At 37.6% G+C, this 19,193-nt stretch overlaps 1 protein-coding gene across 18 annotated transcripts in view; it reads right to left on the bottom strand.

Annotated features, from left to right (window-relative positions):
* The window catches only part of da (transcription factor daughterless), a 616,942-nt gene that overhangs the window by 118,285 nt on the left and 479,464 nt on the right, over positions 1-19,193 (bottom strand). The gene's annotated exons all lie outside the window — the stretch shown is intronic.

The following is a 19,193-nucleotide window of genomic DNA, read 5'->3' as shown; positions in this document are numbered from 1 at the left end:
TAAAATGGCGTATTTGTGGGAAATGTTTAAAATTATTGTTTCCTTTGCTATAATATTATTATAGCCTTTGATAGATGTAATTACAGTAGTTTTTCGTAATGACAAACTTACGCACAACTCCTTCGTGGTTATATGGATGGCGTATTGGCTTCGATTCTCGGTGGGAGCTGAAGTAGCTCGGTCGCATTTAACCTGTAGGTCTACATCTAATATAGCCTCAATGCTGGACGGACGCTAAACTCCTAAATAACTAACCAACAAATAATTGAGGAGTTTTATGTAATAAGAGCGTAAGCGAGTTTACGGCCTTCTGGCATCAAATGCATTTGTGGCTTTTGCCATGCTTGTTTAGCCTCCTGGTAACATTTCAATTCAATATCGGAATAAAATGCTGCATATTACATTGTTTTATGTAAGGAAAAAAACACTACTCAAATCGTTTTTCAACATCGTTTGTCTCCAACTGCATGTTTCAGACTTACGCCCTTATTGCATCAAACTCCTCAATTGTAAGTAGTGTTACAAACTTTAAGAATCTTTATCATATCTCGGTAACTATTTGGAATATCAAATTGTTTTAACCCATCAGTGCAGGGGCGTCATTTAGGGGGCAGGAGGGGGCAATTGCCCCCCACAGTTTGAGGAATACATATATTTAATAGATTGTATACTAAAATGATGGTACAAAACGTGAAATTCTTATGTAAGTGATGCTCTTGCCCCCTCAAGCAAAGTGTGAAATGACGCCCCTGCATCAGTGCATATTGATCCGAAATATTGGTTGCTGTGTTTACTTTTAAATCCATTATAACCACATATCCACAAATTTGCACACAGAATATTTTTGCGCGATCCTATTACAAGTCCTGAGAGAGTGTTATTGTTCTAGAAAAGATGAGTACTTTGGATTTAGAGGGCAAATCTTCAAACAATACCATTGTTATTGAAAGGCGAATCAGTGGCGAAAATTTTCCGGAAAATTTTTAAACGGAAAATTTTCTGATTCATAAACACTACTCCACTTAATCCTACATCGTTGTTTAGCGGTGATGTAAGGTGGAAAATTTTCTTCATTTTCCCGGAAAATTTTCCGTTCTAAACAAATTGTTAAAAAGTGAAAGATCGTTTAAAGAATCTGAAAATTTTCATGGCTCAGACAATTTTTAGTACTATGTAGGAACAAGTGAAACGATTTTTCATGAATCGAAATATTTTCGGTCTTCTATGGAAAACTTGAAGAACTATTTATGTCGGAAAATATTCATCATTTTGAAGCAACACGTGAAACAACTTTTTGTGAATCGGAAAGTTTTATTGCTCTGTAGAAACAAGTGAAAGGAATTTTCATGGATCGGAAAATTCTCATTGCGATGTAGCAACAAGTGAAAACACTTGCATAAGCCGGACAATTTTGGATATTATGTATAGTGATGTTAGGTGGAAAATTTCCCACTATGGAAAATTTCCATGGAATTCATTATATATACAGTATATACAGGGCCGAATCCAGGATTGTCTGAGGGGGAAGTGCACCAATAAATACCAAAATAACCAATCAGACTGAAACTGACATGTGACAATATTATTTACACCTGACAGCGCTGATACATAGAACGGACGGGAGGGGAATATTTAAAGAGGGTCGCAAGTGTTAATCAGGAAGAAAAAAAATCTCTCCTCCTGGTTTCTGTTTTCTTCCCTACTTGACAAATGTTATATTGTTTTGCTTGGTGAATCCTTTGCCCTCAACCTTTTGAAAATCGACTTAAACTATTGCTTTTGCAAAGCTCTGGTTTCTTTTAAGGCCAAAGGGAAACATGGCAGCAGAAATTTTCGGAAAGTGTGGCTGTTTTCATTGCTAGCTTCTCAGTTTAGATAGTGTATATTTACAACGACGGTGGGGGTGCACGTGCACCTTTGCACCCCCTAAATCCGGCCCTATATCTATCTATCTATCTATCTATCTATCTATATATATATATATATATATATATATATATATATATATATATATATATATAACGTGATGTTAAACCTATAGATGAAAAGACGTCGTTAATATCTTACTTCAGTTATATCTTCTTTCTCGTCACGCACGACAAATTCGTATTAAACTTTTCAGCACTTCACATACATACACACACAAACAAAAGCCACAGTGCAAGATACAGAAAGATTATATTGAAAATCTGAAAAGCGGACTATCAGTCTGAGATATGTATGAGGCTATTTACTGAACATGAAGGTTTACGAACGAAGAGAACGGATAGATAATGTTGAAAAAGAACTGACCCAGTTTAGCGTTGACATTTCCGTTCTCGACATTTCCAGTATCTATTAATAGACAACGAATCCCTTCCCGTGGAGGTCTTGACTAAGCAAAAAATTAACAGAGCCTTCTTATGAATGACGTCCATACGCAAAGTTAGAAACCTGTTAGTAAAGAATGACAGCCACCCTTTCTTTTGAAAGTTCCACATTGTTAAAAAAGTTATAACAAGACCAACTCATATATCTCATTAATTCTATCATTTAGTAAGACAAATATCTTGGTACTTCTCAACGTTTTATGCAATCCGAATATATATGAATCCTGGTGTTCCATAAGCATATTGAGAGGAGGGATGGGCTATCTTTCATAACAACGTGTTCCTAATTTATGCAGAAACCACTAAATAATGCTACTAAAAACATTATTTGCTATTCCTAGAAAGCAGGAAAATGTTAGAAGTAGGCAACACAAAAATATTGAAAGTGGAAGTCGAACACCGTAAGTTAAATTAAAAGTATACAACTTTAACGAAATTGACCTGTCCTAATCCATCAATTGTTGTAACTTTACAATAGTTATTTTTGCAATAGTTAGAGCAATAGTTATTTTTGCGTTATGTTAAAAATATTTTGTAGTAGTAGACCGAATGTCAATTCTTTTCATATTATTTCTTTTAATTATAGCTAATTAATAATTTTTATTATCCAGATAAGTACGTATCTTCGAGTGGCAAAGCAACTCCGCTATAAAACAGTCTCAACTCGTTTACATTTTTTTCTACCCCTCTTCAGTTTTTTTGTAGAAATATACTACCTCCTGGATTTAACTACAGTCGTCAAGCACATAAAAAAAAAGAGGCTGAATTTCTATAAGATCATAATAAATAACAGACTTCATTTTTTAAAGCCATTCTGTATTTGTTTTCATTTTCTTCTAAGACCTGAATTTCTTGTTGCATAATCAAACAGTCCTGGAACGAAACGGACTATTGTATCTATTCATTCTACAAAATGATAATGAAGTCTGGTACGAAACAAGCCGCGAGAACTTAGAAACTAAACAGCTCAATAAAAGTTAAATTAATTATAATATCAGCCTTGGAAAATAAAAGTAAAACAGATAATGCAGCAGGAGTGCACCAACGCGGGGAGTCCATCAGATTTGGATCCCCCTCCCCCAAAGAAACTTCGTAATTCGACATACATTTGTACACTTTCTTAATACCTGTATAACTATAACTGTTTAGCAGATAAATAATTGATGTAAACTAAAGATTTGACCTTACTCATGACTTTGTACGGATAGCTGACAGAACTTAAAATAATATTTTTTTTTTCGGCTAACACCCGTTCGATACACTACATAAACATAGTACCTTGCATTATTGGCCCTCCCTAATTAAAAAAAAAAAAAAATCCCAACAAAAATTTCTGGGTGCGCACCTGTAACACAGCATACAACATTAGCTATTCGTAACTTACTTAAAAGGAATATTTTGAAATGAAGTCTACTGAGCTCTATATACGCACGGGTGGTTCAAGAATAAATTAAGTAGTACAGTACTTCTTAAGTACGGTACGGCTTCAGAGTATATTAATTTTATCCTCATCACCACACAATGAAATTATCAATCATTGTATAAATTGCAGAAATAGTCCTTTTGGTCCCGATTCAGAGCCCTGTGTCTTTCAGTTCATGTACAGAACTCTCTGGCCATACTATATTCTGACATGTAGAAATAATGTTTTGGAAATCCCGTCAGCCGATGACATCAGGAATCGAAAACAGATATTTCCTCCCAGAAATTGAACACATACATTTCTCAGTATCAAGCAAGCAGCTCACTGCATTGTGGCTTAGTAGTAGAATGCTCACTTTTAATGTGAGGCAGTATGCGAATTAATTGGGGGGAAGGGAGTTAGAGGGATTTCTCCGACAAACATTTATCCCCTCTTGAAGAAAAAAAAACATCCCTTCTAGGGATAACTTGTTTTTTCGAATAGTTATGGAGATAGAAAACGGATCATTTAGTGCAGTTGAAACAATTTACGAAACATCTCGCTTCACAATATTTTGTTTCTTACGGGGGGAAAAAAGAAAATGAAAATGAAATGAAATTTTTGAGTTTTACGTCCCACGGTTATGCCGGTTAGGCTAAAGGAGACGGTGATGATGAGTAATGAATGAAATGGTGGAATGAAGAAAGTGGGAGGAAACGGGAGAACCCCGAGAAAACCCACGCACACGGTGTTTGTCCACCACAAAGTTCACTTGGCGGGAGCAGGGTTTGAACCCGAGACCCCTATCACCAGAGGTGAACGCTCTACCGCTGAGCCACCGCGGCCCCTGGAGGGGAAAAAAGAGAGTGCGTGTATGTTTATATGATGATCTGGTGCCTATATGGATGAAATTCATTCCTCCACCTTGGAAAAAACATTCAATTGACACACTGATACGACGGGTTCCTAATTTGATTTCAGCCCATTTGACTGTGGCGAACAACAAAGTGTCCGTTGGTTTTTTCGGGGCTTACCCATTTTCTCCCACATTCCAATTTCACTAATATTCATAATCATTCACATCATTCACTCGTCTCCTTTAGCCCATAAGGCATAAACCTGAGACGTAAAACAAGGAATTTTATTTAGAAACTCAAACGAACGCTAGTTTAACCTGAACTATACTCTTACACAACCCTTTATCTATCAATACTTTAGCTGATTACTAAAGTATTAGCCCTCCTTTGTTCTTGAATTGGTATCTTTTCGTGGGATTCACGCAAACCATTAATTTTACGTAGCTCCAATTTCACTACAATGACACGCGAATCATTAATGAAATTCACAAAGAATCAAATGAATTTTGTGAGTTGGAATGTTATTCTAATATTTTATATTATATATATATATATATATATATATATATATGATTTCTTCCAAGACCCTGCATTCATGACTTCTATAGTGACTGTGGAGATAGAATTTACTTTGCCCTGTTCCGAAGATGCTCCTAAACACTTCCTTCTCCTTTCCTCTCTGAAGATTGGAGATAGTTCTTGTAAAGCACCACAAGAATGCGCCACTTGTCACACCAACTCTGCCATGAGCTTCACGGCTTTGCGGCGTTGCCACGGTGAGAGATAAATGCACACAGAAGATCAAGAAGGCAAGGAAGATGAGAACTAATGAAAAAACTGTCACGTTAGCTCCGGAATAGTTTACATAGGTCACACAAAGAAGACGACATGATATTTAGATGGAACTGACTACGAGAATATTTAATAATCTGGCAACATTGGCCACTAATGAGACTAGCAATTCATCACCCAGGGGGCACGGAAGATGGGAGGGAGGTTGCGGGAGTCAGCAAGCAATGTTGCCACGTCGCCTGTCACATCAGAATTTTCGACGTAATTAGCTCGATAACAGAGAGTGATTACCCTGTTCTATCTCACACTTCGACAACGAAACATTTTAGTCGACATCAATATGCCGACCCCTCCTTCCAATTAATTTTCTTTTCTTTCTTTCTTTTTTCTAAATTTCACTGAATAATGATGTTAGGACCTCATAACATTGATTACATAAACTATGTTAGTTCTGATATTACAGTTTAATTATTTCCTTTTTCTTCTTTCAAAGTACAAACAAGAGGAAAATCCTACCATATGCTACTTGCAACAAATAAACTGGTCGACTGAAAAATACGTTTGAAAAGCTATGTTGTTTTCCTATTCAACAGGTTTTCACTAGTGCTGTTAAAATGAATATAATTTTCGTTGTTCGAATGACTAATCGAATCGAATATTTTCATTCTTCCATTAACCGAATATTCGATTTTTTTTTATGTTTGAACTATTATTCGAATAATTACATGATACGAGGGCGGGCTGAAAAGATGTCGGCCTGACCCAGAGATGGCACTCCAATCAGTAAAAGTTTATTGCTCCTGCCTGGGGACGCTTTTGAGTTGTTCGTATAACAAGTGTGAACTTGTTCTCTCAAATAGCTTGTGTGCAGGCATTCTTGCAGTTAGACGTCTTGCGTGTTAGTTGTGAAAATGGATAAACTTGAATATCGTGCGGTAATCGAATTTTTCGTTTTGAATGGATTAACCCCTACGGAAATTCATCCGAAGTTGACAAATGTTTACGGGGACTCTGCTCCTTCTATGCCAACTGTTAAAAAGTGGGCAACTGAATTTAAACCTGATCGCACATCCCTCGAAGATGATCACGTGAAGGGAGGCCGAAAACCGCAACCACGCCGGAAACAATCCAAAAAGTGAATGATACCGTGCTGGACGACAGGCGAGTGAAGGTGAGTGAGATAGCTGAGAGTGTGGGGATATCAGAGGAACGGGTGCGAAACATCTTGCACAAAGAACTAGGGATGTGAAAGCTATGCACAAGATGGGTGCCGCATTTGCTGACTGCCTTCCAAAAGCAAATGGGAAAACGATTTTCGCAGCAATGTTTGGACTGATTCAAAAGGGATCCAATCGATTTTGTGCGGCGATTTGTGATAATGGATGAGACATGGGTTCACCACTACACGCCAGAAATTAAACAGCAGTCCATGTAGTGGATGGAAGCCGGTGGTGCAGCGCCGAAGAAAGCGAAGACGATCGTATCGGCCGGAAAGGTCATGGCCAGTGTGTTTTGGGATGCGAAAGGGATCCTGTTAATTGATTATCTTGCAAAAGGGAGAACAATTACAGGCGAATATTACTCCAACCTTCTTAACCAGCTGAATGCAAAAATTCGCAAGAAGAGGCCTGGCTTGAAGAAGAAAATCACTTTCACCAGGACAATGCACCTGTGCACAAGGGTGCGTTGGCGATGGGAAAACTGCGGGATGTGGGATGCGATTTGCTCGGCCATCTCCATATTCTCCTGATTTGGCACCATCGGACTTCTACCTGTACCCAAACTTAAAGAAATTTCTTTCTGGGAAGCGCTTTACATCCAATGAAGAAGCTGAGAGGGTCGTGGATGACTATTTTCACAATCTTCCAGACTCTCACTTCCGGGAAGGAATACTGATGTTGGAGAAACGTTGGACTAAGTGTATTAAAGTTAAGGAAGATTATGTCGAAAAATAAAATCATTTTTGAACTGAAATTGGCAGTCTTTCATTGTCAGGCCGAAAACTTTTCACCCCGCCCTCCTATACGAATAATTGTTCGAATATTCGGAGAATCCATTATTCGAATTTTAACAGCACTAGGTTTTCACTTCTCATTAAAATGTAGGATGCGGAGATTATACCTATATCACTTTCTCCTAGGGTTGCTATATACTATATTGGAATTTCTACGATCGTAACAGAAGCAACATAATTAGCATATTTCTGCGGTGGCTCAGTGGTAGGGCGTCCACCTCTGGTGCATGGGGTCCTTGGTTCGCTCCCAGCTCGAGCCAAGAGAACTATGTGGTGGACCAACATCGTGTGCGTGGTTTTTCTCGGAGTTCTCAGGTTTTCACCCACTTTCTGCACCATTTCATTCATTTCTCACTACCATCGCCTTTAGCCTAGACGGCATAATCGTGGTACATTAAGATTTCATTTCATTTCAGAATCGACATATGAGTGATTCCATTTCAAATCGTCCAGGGTGGTCCACACGACTGTCTCAGATTTAGTTTATTTTTTAAAATAAGAAACTACTGGTACATACAAAATTATTAGACCCATATTTTTTTCTTTTTGCTGGAAAATTTTTTTCTTCGATATACAGCCTTCCAAAATGGCTGCCCTTCTCTCTGATTGCTCGAAAAACTGAAAAACATGTCAAATTAAAAATTTTATTGTAGAGAAACGAGTGTACTTAGTAACATAATCGCAATAGCAGGAAGAGCATAAAGTTGTATGTTTCGGTGGCCAAAATTCGTCTATTGGTCCAATAGGAATCGCGCAATTCACTCGCAATGTTGCCAACTTTGGTGATTTTTTTTTGCTAACTTCAAACATTTTTTCTGTCCTCATGAGCAATATCAACCATCTGCTTCTAGCATCGAAATCTACTCCATAAGGTCTCTTGAAAATGTTAACGACTTACGTTTCTGATTATTACATTCCAGGTTATAGCATGATGAAAAGATGAAAATTTCATTAAGATGCCATTTTCTCAAAAAAAAAAAAAAAAAAAAAAAAACTTTTAAAAATCTGAATTTTTTACATGTATTGGAGAAGTACCTAAGTATTTAATACCCGTTAACCATTCATGCGGCTATAGCCCCTAACATTCGCAATTAATTATTGAAATTTCGATTTTTGTACTTGAAATGTAAATATTTCCTATGGGCATTTAGATCCTATACAGATGGCGAATTGGAAGGGAGTATGACAATTTTGAGAGATGAATCCTGACATCAAATCCAGTAGAAAAGTTCCTATAAACATGAGTCGAATTCCGCTTCGTTTTCGAGTTACAGGGTTTCCAACTTGGGACCCAATCATTTGTATCAATATGATAATTTTTACCTGCTTTCAATTCGGTTGGCAGTGCTGCCAACTTGGTAGAACTTTTATTTGCTTCCAAATGACACTACGTGGTTTTTATTTGATATTTGGTATTCATTAATGATTGTAAACATCACATGAAACACAATTTTCCCCACATCACCACAGTTTTCGATAACTTACATGTATTTCATTTAAAAAGTTTTATCTCGTGCGTTATTGATAGTTTGCGTGATTCGGTGTCGTGAACATCGTCCTAGTGTTCTCTGGAACCATGAAAACTGTTTTCACTGGTAACATGACATTGTAGTGAACTAATTACAGTGATTGTGTGAATAATAATGGAGAAGTCCTATTACAGTAAGAACCTATTAAATGTGTTGATTATGCTAAAAGTCATAAGAGGATTGTGCACAGAAAGAATTCTAGACAAAAATTTTATCTTGCGGTAAAATATATTGCAAAATAATTCGGCTGAGTGCAACGCTGGTGTTCATTTAACCCTTAACCTCCGACGTCAGAATTTTTCACATAAACCCCGACGTGGAGTCCCACGGACTCCGAAATATAATCTATATATTTTTGTACGTAAAAATTACTGTCTTTAAATTTTTATTTCTTTTGCTTATTTTTTAACGCTTTATGTATATTATAATGTATTATTACATAACTGAGTTAAAAAAACAAATGGTACACAATACATAAAAAAAATCAACTAGGTTAACAACATGACCATATTACATTGGTCGTATTTTTCATAGCTGCAGAGTTTATTTACTGTTTCTAACACAAAATTCTGTTGTTTTGTTGTTAGAAAAGGATATCAGAATACACTGAAACCACCGCATCTTTAACAATCACAATAGTTTATAAACCTACAGGGCACAAAGATCACCAATGTTTTTGCACTCTTGTCTGTTTTGTCAGTAATGAAATTCATCAGTAGCACATTTAGCTTTATCAGATGAACTGTCACTATCATTTTCTGATATCTCCGACTTGCTTTCATGGTCACTTTGACTAACAACCCCTTCATCATCATCCACATCCGAAAACAATACATAAGACAAATCCCTACCCACATCGTTCATTATTCTTGCGACTTTCTCTGCAAATTTTGGTTCAGAATCCTTAACTGTGGACGGCAGAGACATTACGGTTTTGTAAAAGTAGCTAATCTACACGACACCATAAATATTAAAAAAGGAAACTGTTTTAGAAAGCAATATTAACAGACTTCAATCGCTGAAAAGCAGAAAATAATTTACTACTATTACTTATAATTATCTTTTTAATATCTATGCGAAGCCAAAGGAATTAATGTATCATAAAATTACTATCCGAACTAATTTTATATTAGACACTAATTTGTCTGGTATGACACAGACTTTAAAAATGTTTGTCGTCAATAATAATGAACTACAAGGGTCGTTCAAGTTTGACCGGGATTTTCGTACGTAAATAAGCGATGAACAGCCGAATCATGATGAAACTTGCGGGTAACGTAATGAATTCCTTCTCGAGTAACTAGCGCCCGGCATGACGTTATTTGGCGCATGCGCAGCAGTTGCAAAGAACACGGCGGCAAGCAGTGTATCTGTGGAGAAGCGGTGTGTAATCAAATTTCTTGTGAAACAGAAAGTTAAACCAGCTGAGATTTCAGAAGATTGCAAGCACAGTATGGTGAACAAACGATGTCATGGACACGAGTGTATGAATGGTGTGGACAATTTCGCGACGGACGGGAAGACGGAAGATCATGCAAGTGTTTTCTGGGACATGAAGCGTGTTATCAATGTGGATTTTTTCTAGACAAAGGGAGCACAATTAATGCCCAGTATTACTCCAGATTGTTGAGTGGTGGTGTACGAAAGTCAATTCGCAAGAAAAGACTTGGGATGTTGTCTGGAAATGTCATTCTTCTCCGTGACAATGCCCGCCTTCACATGGCCAATGTGACAACAACTCTGGCCGAAATGGGCTGGGAAGTTCTACACCATTCCCCTACAGTCCAGATTTAGCCCCCAGTGATTTACACCTCTTAAAAGACAATGTGGGAGGCAAGAAATTCATAAGAGATGAAGTACTGCGGAACGATGTCCTCCAGTGGCTACAACAACAACCAAGTTCTTTCTACGCCAAAGGAATCCGTGAGCTGCCACAACGATGGCAACGGTGCCTCAACGCGCACGGAGAATACTTTGAAAAGCTGACATAGTTTGGCGATTTTTGTGCTATCTGTTTCCTCAGAAGAAATAAAAGCCCTGATCAACCTCGAACGGTCCTTGCATTTTCTGGTTTTAGGCGTATTATTATTTCTGTTTTTCAGCGCTTTATCTGAACAGAAAGTTAACATCTGAACTAAAGGTAGGATGCTAACTTCCTGCAAAATGGGTTGGCGGAGGAAACATGCGTGGCCGAGGTACGATCAGTTTGACTTTACAGCTAATAGCTAATTTAATCTAACCTACCCTTTGTGGTTGTAAGTAATGTGTACAAAAGCATATAACCAATTACAAAACGGCACTGCTTTGTTTCCACTGAGATAGATTTATTGAAGAAGTTATCGTTTATTGAAGTGCTGAACCTTGGCACTGATTACAATTTTACGAATTCCAAGCATCTGTTTGATTATTTTATCCAACTTTTGAGAGTTATGCGACTGCAGCAGCTTTTAAATGTCTTCCCGAGATCTTCAGTATTTGTTGGCATATGTTCATGGATTGTCAAGCTCCCAGGTTGCTTCCTTCCTTCTCTATTCCTTTCTCCTCGGGCAACGTGATCGCAGAGAGACATCACTCCTCATATGTGTGAGGGGCTAACATGACTATAGATCCCGAAAGCCCAGAAATCTAATTCCTAATCCTTTGATACACTACAAAGTACATTTTCAGATGACGCAACGGTTCGAAGTTTGGTATTTCATTCATTTACTTTTATGCTGTATCTCCTACGATACTAGTCGTATTACAACATAATTTTGGCTATTTACGTGGTATGTATTACAGCCTTAACTGGGTCGTGAAATTGGCCATTTCCCCTCATTACATTCTAAGATATTTGGGTTCAATACCTAGATCTGAAGATCAAAACGTGGAAATTTTCAGATTCCGGGATTTTGCCCAGGATACTGGGATCTACGAGTGTAATGAATGTGAAACGTATCTAATGCCTGTTATGTGTGGTATCTATCTGTTTTTGAATTACTGTGAATGGATGAAATTTGAGTTTTACGTCCCACGGTTATGCCGGCTAGGCTTCCGGAGATATGCGCCTTCAAAGCAATGTGTACGGAATGGACCCATGGTTTACATAGATTTTTTGTTTGTTATCAGCCACATTATCATTCCTCAAGATATGGCTATTTTCTAGTGGGACACCCTGTATATTATATATATAATATATATTAGATAGTGTGTAAACGAAGGGTGGACGCTGCAATTCTTAAAATAAGATGGCCTTAAGACTAGGGATTGAGATATGAAACTTGATATATATACAGTATGTCTCAAAAGTTCCCTGACACAGGGTAACTGTTATTATCAGATCTACAACAAAATGTAAGAGGGGTAACCGTCTCCAAATATGATGTTTTCAATCTAAAGTGAAGGAATTTTTTAAATCGGACGAGCCGTTTGGGCTGTACACTCTATGTACCCAATGTTAAGTGAAAACGAAACGTTGCCATTTACCTCGATCCACAACATAAGTGAATGAAGTTTCGATGGCCAGCCACCATTTCAAAAATGTCCCAATTCATCATACTCTTACAAAATTTGTCCACCTCCCGTTCCATCCTTCCTTCCCCCAGCAACATGTTACATTTTCATTTAATATTGGGAGCATAAAGAGTGTACAGTCCAAACAGCTTGTCCGATTTAAAAAATTCCTTCACTTTAGATTGAAGACATTATATTTGGAGGCGGTTTTCCCCTCTTACATTTTATTGTCACTGACAATAACAGTAACCCCTTTTAGGGGATTTTTGAGATACCCTGTATGTAAACTCCTTATTTAAAAAAGTGGCCATATGCCACAGCGTTTCTGAAAATTCCGATTTTAACGAGAAGAGGGTATAACTTCTATTTTTTTCCCGCTCAACACACATAAATAATTTCTATATCGTCGGTCTCATCAGGTATATGCGGGTGAACCATCTGAAATGAACTTTTGAACACAGTTAACTCTTGAACCGACATGGAATTTTATTATTTAACAATGACTGAAATGTGTACTGCAAGAGAGGAAAGGGGTTTAATCTTTTCGCAAAGAATAACGTCACAAACGCATTCTTGTCGTACGAAAAACGAAAGCAAAGTTGAAATATAAGGTGCAAGGGCAGAAGACGAGTGAACGCGGGAGTCAGAGCTAAGTGCCCAGTTAACCGAAGTCGAATTTATGCAAATGAAGAAATATAATTTCAGTTGAAACCGAGGACTTTTTAAAAAAACTTTTAAACTTTATAGTGCAATTGTCTTCGAATGTAAAATGTATTCGCAAGAAGAGAACTAATCTGCGGAATGATTCAATGATAACCTTGTCTGCAGATTCATTATCGAATTAATTACAGATGATTTAACTGCAATTGTGTGTTGAATACAAAAGGGAGCTTACTTCATGGTAGTTCTTGTACACACACACATGGTATTCATCTGAAACGAACGGTGAAAAACAAAACTACGGGAAATAACTTTGAAATGACTTTTTAATCTATATATATAAAAGAGAACGCACAAAATCCTTTGTCCGCTCATCACGCTAATACGGCTGAACCGATTTCTTTTATTTTTGGGGGGTTGTTAGGATTTGGACCCTAGATGGTTTTTATCATATCACTTTAATTTTCAATTACCAGTGTCTTGAGATAATTGACCAATCAGGTGTCCATACGTACAAAAAATCCTTTGTTCGCTCATCACGCTAATACGGCTGAACCGATTTCTTTCATTTTTGGGGGGTTGTTAGGATGTGGACCCTAGATGGTTTTTATCATATCACTTTAATTTTCAATTACCAGTGTCTTGAGATAATTGACCTTTCAGGTGTCCATACGTACAAATCCTTTGTTATTAGTTCATCATAGGTATAAAAATAAACGTATTTATATGCAACCCGCATGACCCTGTGACTCGGCGGGTTAACATAACTGACAGGCGCTATAAATCACTTGAAAGCGAAAAAGTAAAAATTATCTAAGTAACAAAGTTTATTGCGTTCCGGGATGACCGCAGCGAAGCGGGGTGAACGCTGCTAGTACATCGTAAATTTCTTTTTTCTTTTTTTCATTTACCTGGATGCTTTCGTAACTTTATATATAAAACTGCTTTTCCAACACAGTATGAGGTGCTTTAATGAAATACGACAGTATGACGTAAGCTCCCTTGACTTTGTAATTATTAATTTCCAACGATGTTGCTTTGGGTAGAAAAACAAGACGTGACTCCGTTGAAGCCAGCGGACATTTTCCGCCTTTGTAATCTGAGACGCAAAAGACCTGCTGGTATTTAAATTCCCCTTGAGTACCGTGGGAACGAGGAAGCAGAGATGCCATACAGATTTGATTTATTTAGGTGCTTATTCCGGCCACTCACCCTTTCAAGCTGACTTGTGTGTTTATGTTAAGCATTTAATGCTGAAGACATCTAACGCTTCTTACTGAGGCACAATATCTATTACTTGCCTTCTTCATTTACAATACTGTCATTGTTTCTGAAAAGCTGTAATCTATTAGGCACTAATGGGTGTAATTTGTGAAATGTTTTCCTATCATATTAGAAATAAGTTTTTGATATATCATGCCTTACCAATATAAAACTATTTTTTGTTTAAAAAGCAACTGAACATAGAATGTACCGTACTGCCTTTATGCTTCAAAAGCCTGAAGACTTCTTTCTATTGGGATAGGTTTTTGTTAGTCTACCAAGTATAATAAAAAGTTAAAATTACAACAAACTACGATTTTGGATTCGATTTTATTAAAATTTCGCATCCCGTTCAGCAGCAAGGTGATATGAGACATGGATCAACAACTTAACGTGAGATACGAACATGAGCTCCCGCCAAGAATCGAACCCGGTCTTCCACGCCAAAGGCGTGTACGAAAGCCACATAGCCACGAGAGGGAGCTCTCCAAATTCAAACCTTAATACCGTTAAGGGCTCATTTCGCTTACATGATGTGAAACTATTTTAATATTAACAGATTCCATTAGATTGTGCGCTTGAATATGCTTCCTGACAAATTTCTTAGTAAGTTTATCTACTTTAAACTGCCTGTAAGATCACACAATGGTAGTTATAACAATGTACTATTATTATGTACACTACCTCCGAAAAGTTTCCGAACAAATACGAAATAAAGAATTTTTCAAAATGTAACATAAGAATGCATTACAATTTGCTCACAAATGAAAGGTGAAACAATTTAGAACCCGACGGGGGAAACGGTCTTGGCCTATTGTGGATGAATTAAGAAAAATAAACTTAAATTATCGCGCCGTTGTGGTGGTGCATTACGTATGCATGCGATACAAAACGGCCATTACACTACAAATTGAAGGTCGATCACACAATAAATGCCTCATAGGTGTCTCTCAAGCTGCTCTGTCTACTTCTCTCTCAGATTTCACTGTTCGGAGTTGTCTATTGCACGCTACTTGATGTGTGTGTGTGTTGAAGTGAGGTGTAAAGTGTTCCCTATTAGTCAGCATAATACCCCATACGAAAAGGGAATTTGGTATTGAAACGGGAGCAAAAATAGTTACTTTACGTGAAGAAGGCTATACAATACGGGAAGTAGCCGCAAAGTGAAAGTACCCCATACTACAGTGCATGATACCTTAAAACGATTTGCTTAAACAGGGGAAAATCGCTCTCGAGCAAGATCTGGAAGGCCTAGAGCTACTACTACAAGGGAGGACAAGTACACTATAGTGACAAGCAAACGCAACAGGTTGAAAATAGTGCCCCAAATACAAGCTGAAGTGAACGAAACTCGCGAAAAGCCGATCAGCTATGAAATAGTCTGGACGCGGTTAGTTAATGCGGGACTAAACGGTCGCGTGGCAAGTAGGAAACCGTTCTTGCGCCTTCAAAACAAAAAGAAGAGATTGCTATGGGGAAGAAAATTTGCAAGCTGGGGGCCAGAGCAATGGAACAAGTGCTTATTTACTGATGAATCAAAGTTTGAACTCTTCAGTCATAGACGCAGGGTTTTCGTGCGTCGCTCCAAGGGCGAAAGACTGCTTCCATCTTGTACTTTGCCAACGGTATAGCACGGGTGGTGGTTCTGTGATGGTGTAGGGTTGCTTTGGTAACAATCAAGTGGGGGATTTATTGTAAATACAGATTACAATGCAGAAAGAACAGTACCATCAGATTTTGATCAGACACGCAGTGCCATCTGAGAAGAGGCTCATTGGTCGTGGGTTCAACATGCAGCAAGACAATGACCCAAAACACACATCCCGACTTTGTAGAGGTTATTTGTCAGCAAAATAGCAACAGGGAGATCTCAAGAATATGGTGTGGCCCCCACAATCACCGGATTGTAATCCAATTGAGCTACTGTGGGATGAGCTTGATAGGAAAGTTCGAAAGATGCGTCCCTCTAGCGAGAAACACTTATTTGAGTGTCTTCGCAAAGTGTGGACAGCAATCAAGCCCGAAACTCTACAGAAACTAATACTCCGAATGCCCAAAATCTGTAAAGCTGTTATGACAGCACGTGGAGGCTACTTTGATGAATCAAAGATTTAAGCTTTTTGACAAAACAATGTTCCATTTCTGTTAAATTTCTGTATTTTCCTCTCAAATACCTATTGTAGGTTCCAAATAAAAATAAATTCCATTGATATGTCTTTGCTTTTCCTCGAATACACGTAAAGTATACATAAACCTACTTTGTACGGAAACTTTTCGGGGGTAGTGTACGTACGTACGTCCGTTACTTCACAAATAACTCTTCAACAAAAGCAAATTTTTAAATTTCGCTTCTCGCAATAGACAACTAGAGTGATTACATCGGCCGAGGTTATTAATGAAGTTAATCCGTTAATATCACGGGTAACGGTGAATTTACTATCACCGACCCCAGGCCAACTTATCGCATTTAAATCAAAATGGGAGAGACAGTGTTAATTTTGAAAGTAATTGACCAATCCTCGTATATGAAAGAAAGATCTCGAAGCCCTCTCTTACCAGTTTGGTATGTCTGTGTCTGTGTTGGTGTGTCTAGCTCTAATCCTACGGCCATATATAGTCAAAAAATAGGGACCCTGATCACGTGATATCTACATGCTTGGTGACTGTCCCTTTGTGTCTGGATTTCGGGACTGTTACCCTTCGCCCACGCATTGGTATAGCTAGAAGTTGGTTGGACACGCAGATTTAATCGCGCCTCGCCAGCCGAAACCGCCTGATCGTCGTGCCCGTGCTGCTCGAAATCTTACATTTTTGTGTCAAGAGAATAGATGAGATATTAATTTGAGAATTAAAAGTGCATATGCGAATCTCGAAGTGAGTTTTTTCAATTATTAGTAATGCTTTAGTCAGTGAAGTTTCATACGTCGTATGCTATACATTGTTTTGTTACATTATGATACTTTCCGTGTTCCTACGCACTTAGCAGTTGTACCTCGTTGGGATTTTTACAAATAGAATCCAGAAGGGAAATTGCGCACCCATAAGCATACCAGCATAAACGTAGCCGGATCATCACTTGTGGAGCTTATTGTGAAATTTCTGTGATCAGTTGGAACTCGATGCTACGGAACTGAACGAGCTGACCGGTCGAAGACCATTGTGAGTATAATACAGTTTAAACTATTAACCACGCTACAGAGCCACCTTAAAATATAAATTGAAAACGGCCGTCAATATTATAAATAGAAAGTTGTTTGTTTGTAATTTTGATGTTATTATAAATGTAGTATAAATCGTGCTAAGTGTCATTACATATACTATACATTTCAAACCAGGTTTTATTGTTTAATTAATTTTCTAACTTGTTGTTTGTGCCTAGTTTAGTTATATGTACATACTTTACGGTACTTATATTCTTGTCTACCGTTTCCCAGCTCCGGTTCTGACAAGGATGTATTATTGGATGTCCCATGATTCGTCGTGGCACAGCTGGGAAAATTTATCCCAACACTGTTCACGAACTAACAAATCGCAACTTTTTAAAAAATGTAATAAATTTAGAGAACGAGCCATGATAACAATTTCAAAATGCTAGTTGGAATCTTAAAACATGCGGTGAAATTTAGGAATGTTGCCAATTTGAAAGATTGAATAATGGACGTTTGGTGTACATTAGAAGCAGTCTTAAATTTCATACTGGTTAACTATAGAGCAAAAATAAGCATACATTGGCTTTTGGGGAAAATTTACTATTAAAATGAGGTGTCACATACTATGGTTTTCATTTTTCAAACTTGACTTTAATTTAAAATGGCGGATTTCAAGATGGCTGCAGTCAAGAATACCCTTATCGTATCACTTCTCCCTACGAATAATATGTATTACCGAAGCTTTTATCCACTTATTATCATTAATATGCGGGTTAGAATCGGAGGTAAGGGACTTACGCACATAGTAAGTATAAATAATTAATATGCATTTAACTTTTCCCCAAATGGGCGTATCTTAAAACTAACTTCACCATTGTCTTCCTTATTAAATTCTAGCCCGAAAGTATGTATCATATTACCCTATTCCCATTCTAAAAACTTGGCCTTAATTCAAAATGGCGATTTCAAGATGGCTGGCGTCAAGGTCATACCTACCATACGACTTCCCCTAAGCTTTATATGTATCTACATGGTTGTTCTTTCATTAACACTCCGTTTACAAAGGGTAGTATGGGACTTCTGCAGTAATCTCTATTAACCACATCACAACTCTTAAAAAATTGTAGAAAAATAGAAAACATGCACCATGACAAAAATTTCTGTCATCACAAGTAATGAATACATGTCCTCTTATCAGAAAAAAAAAAATCCATTGAAATCGGAGCCTGACATGGGTGATGTTCCTTGTTGGTATTTAAAATCTACGGCATTACGTATCTTCTAAGCAACCCGCACAGTAGCAGAGAAATGTTTGTTGCCTATGATAAAAGCAGAAGTGGTTACCCATATCTCATACACAGAATGACGTGATTTTCTTTACTGTCTTTAGCAGAGATCATATTTGCCTATTTTCTGAGTGAATAACAAATTCAAACTACATTTAACATATAATAAACGATATCTTCACTATATAATAATATTTAGGAATGCTATATGCTTTTCTCATTCATAAACTACGAGTCGACAAAGGAGAAAAAGCACCTAGTTTATCGCTACAAAAGAACTTTCTGTTTTGATAGCATAACATTCACATTCACTAGACACGATTAACCACGAAATTCCATTTAGCAATCACTGATTGGATATTAGTAATTTCCAAACACAA

Source organism: Thermobia domestica, chromosome 13 (genome assembly GCF_964235325.1).
Source record: "Thermobia domestica chromosome 13, izTheDome1.hap1.1, whole genome shotgun sequence".
Lineage (NCBI taxonomy): Eukaryota > Metazoa > Arthropoda > Insecta > Zygentoma > Lepismatidae > Thermobia > Thermobia domestica.
Note: the sequence above shows the minus strand (reverse complement) of the source record. Positions and strands in the feature narration are given on the sequence as shown.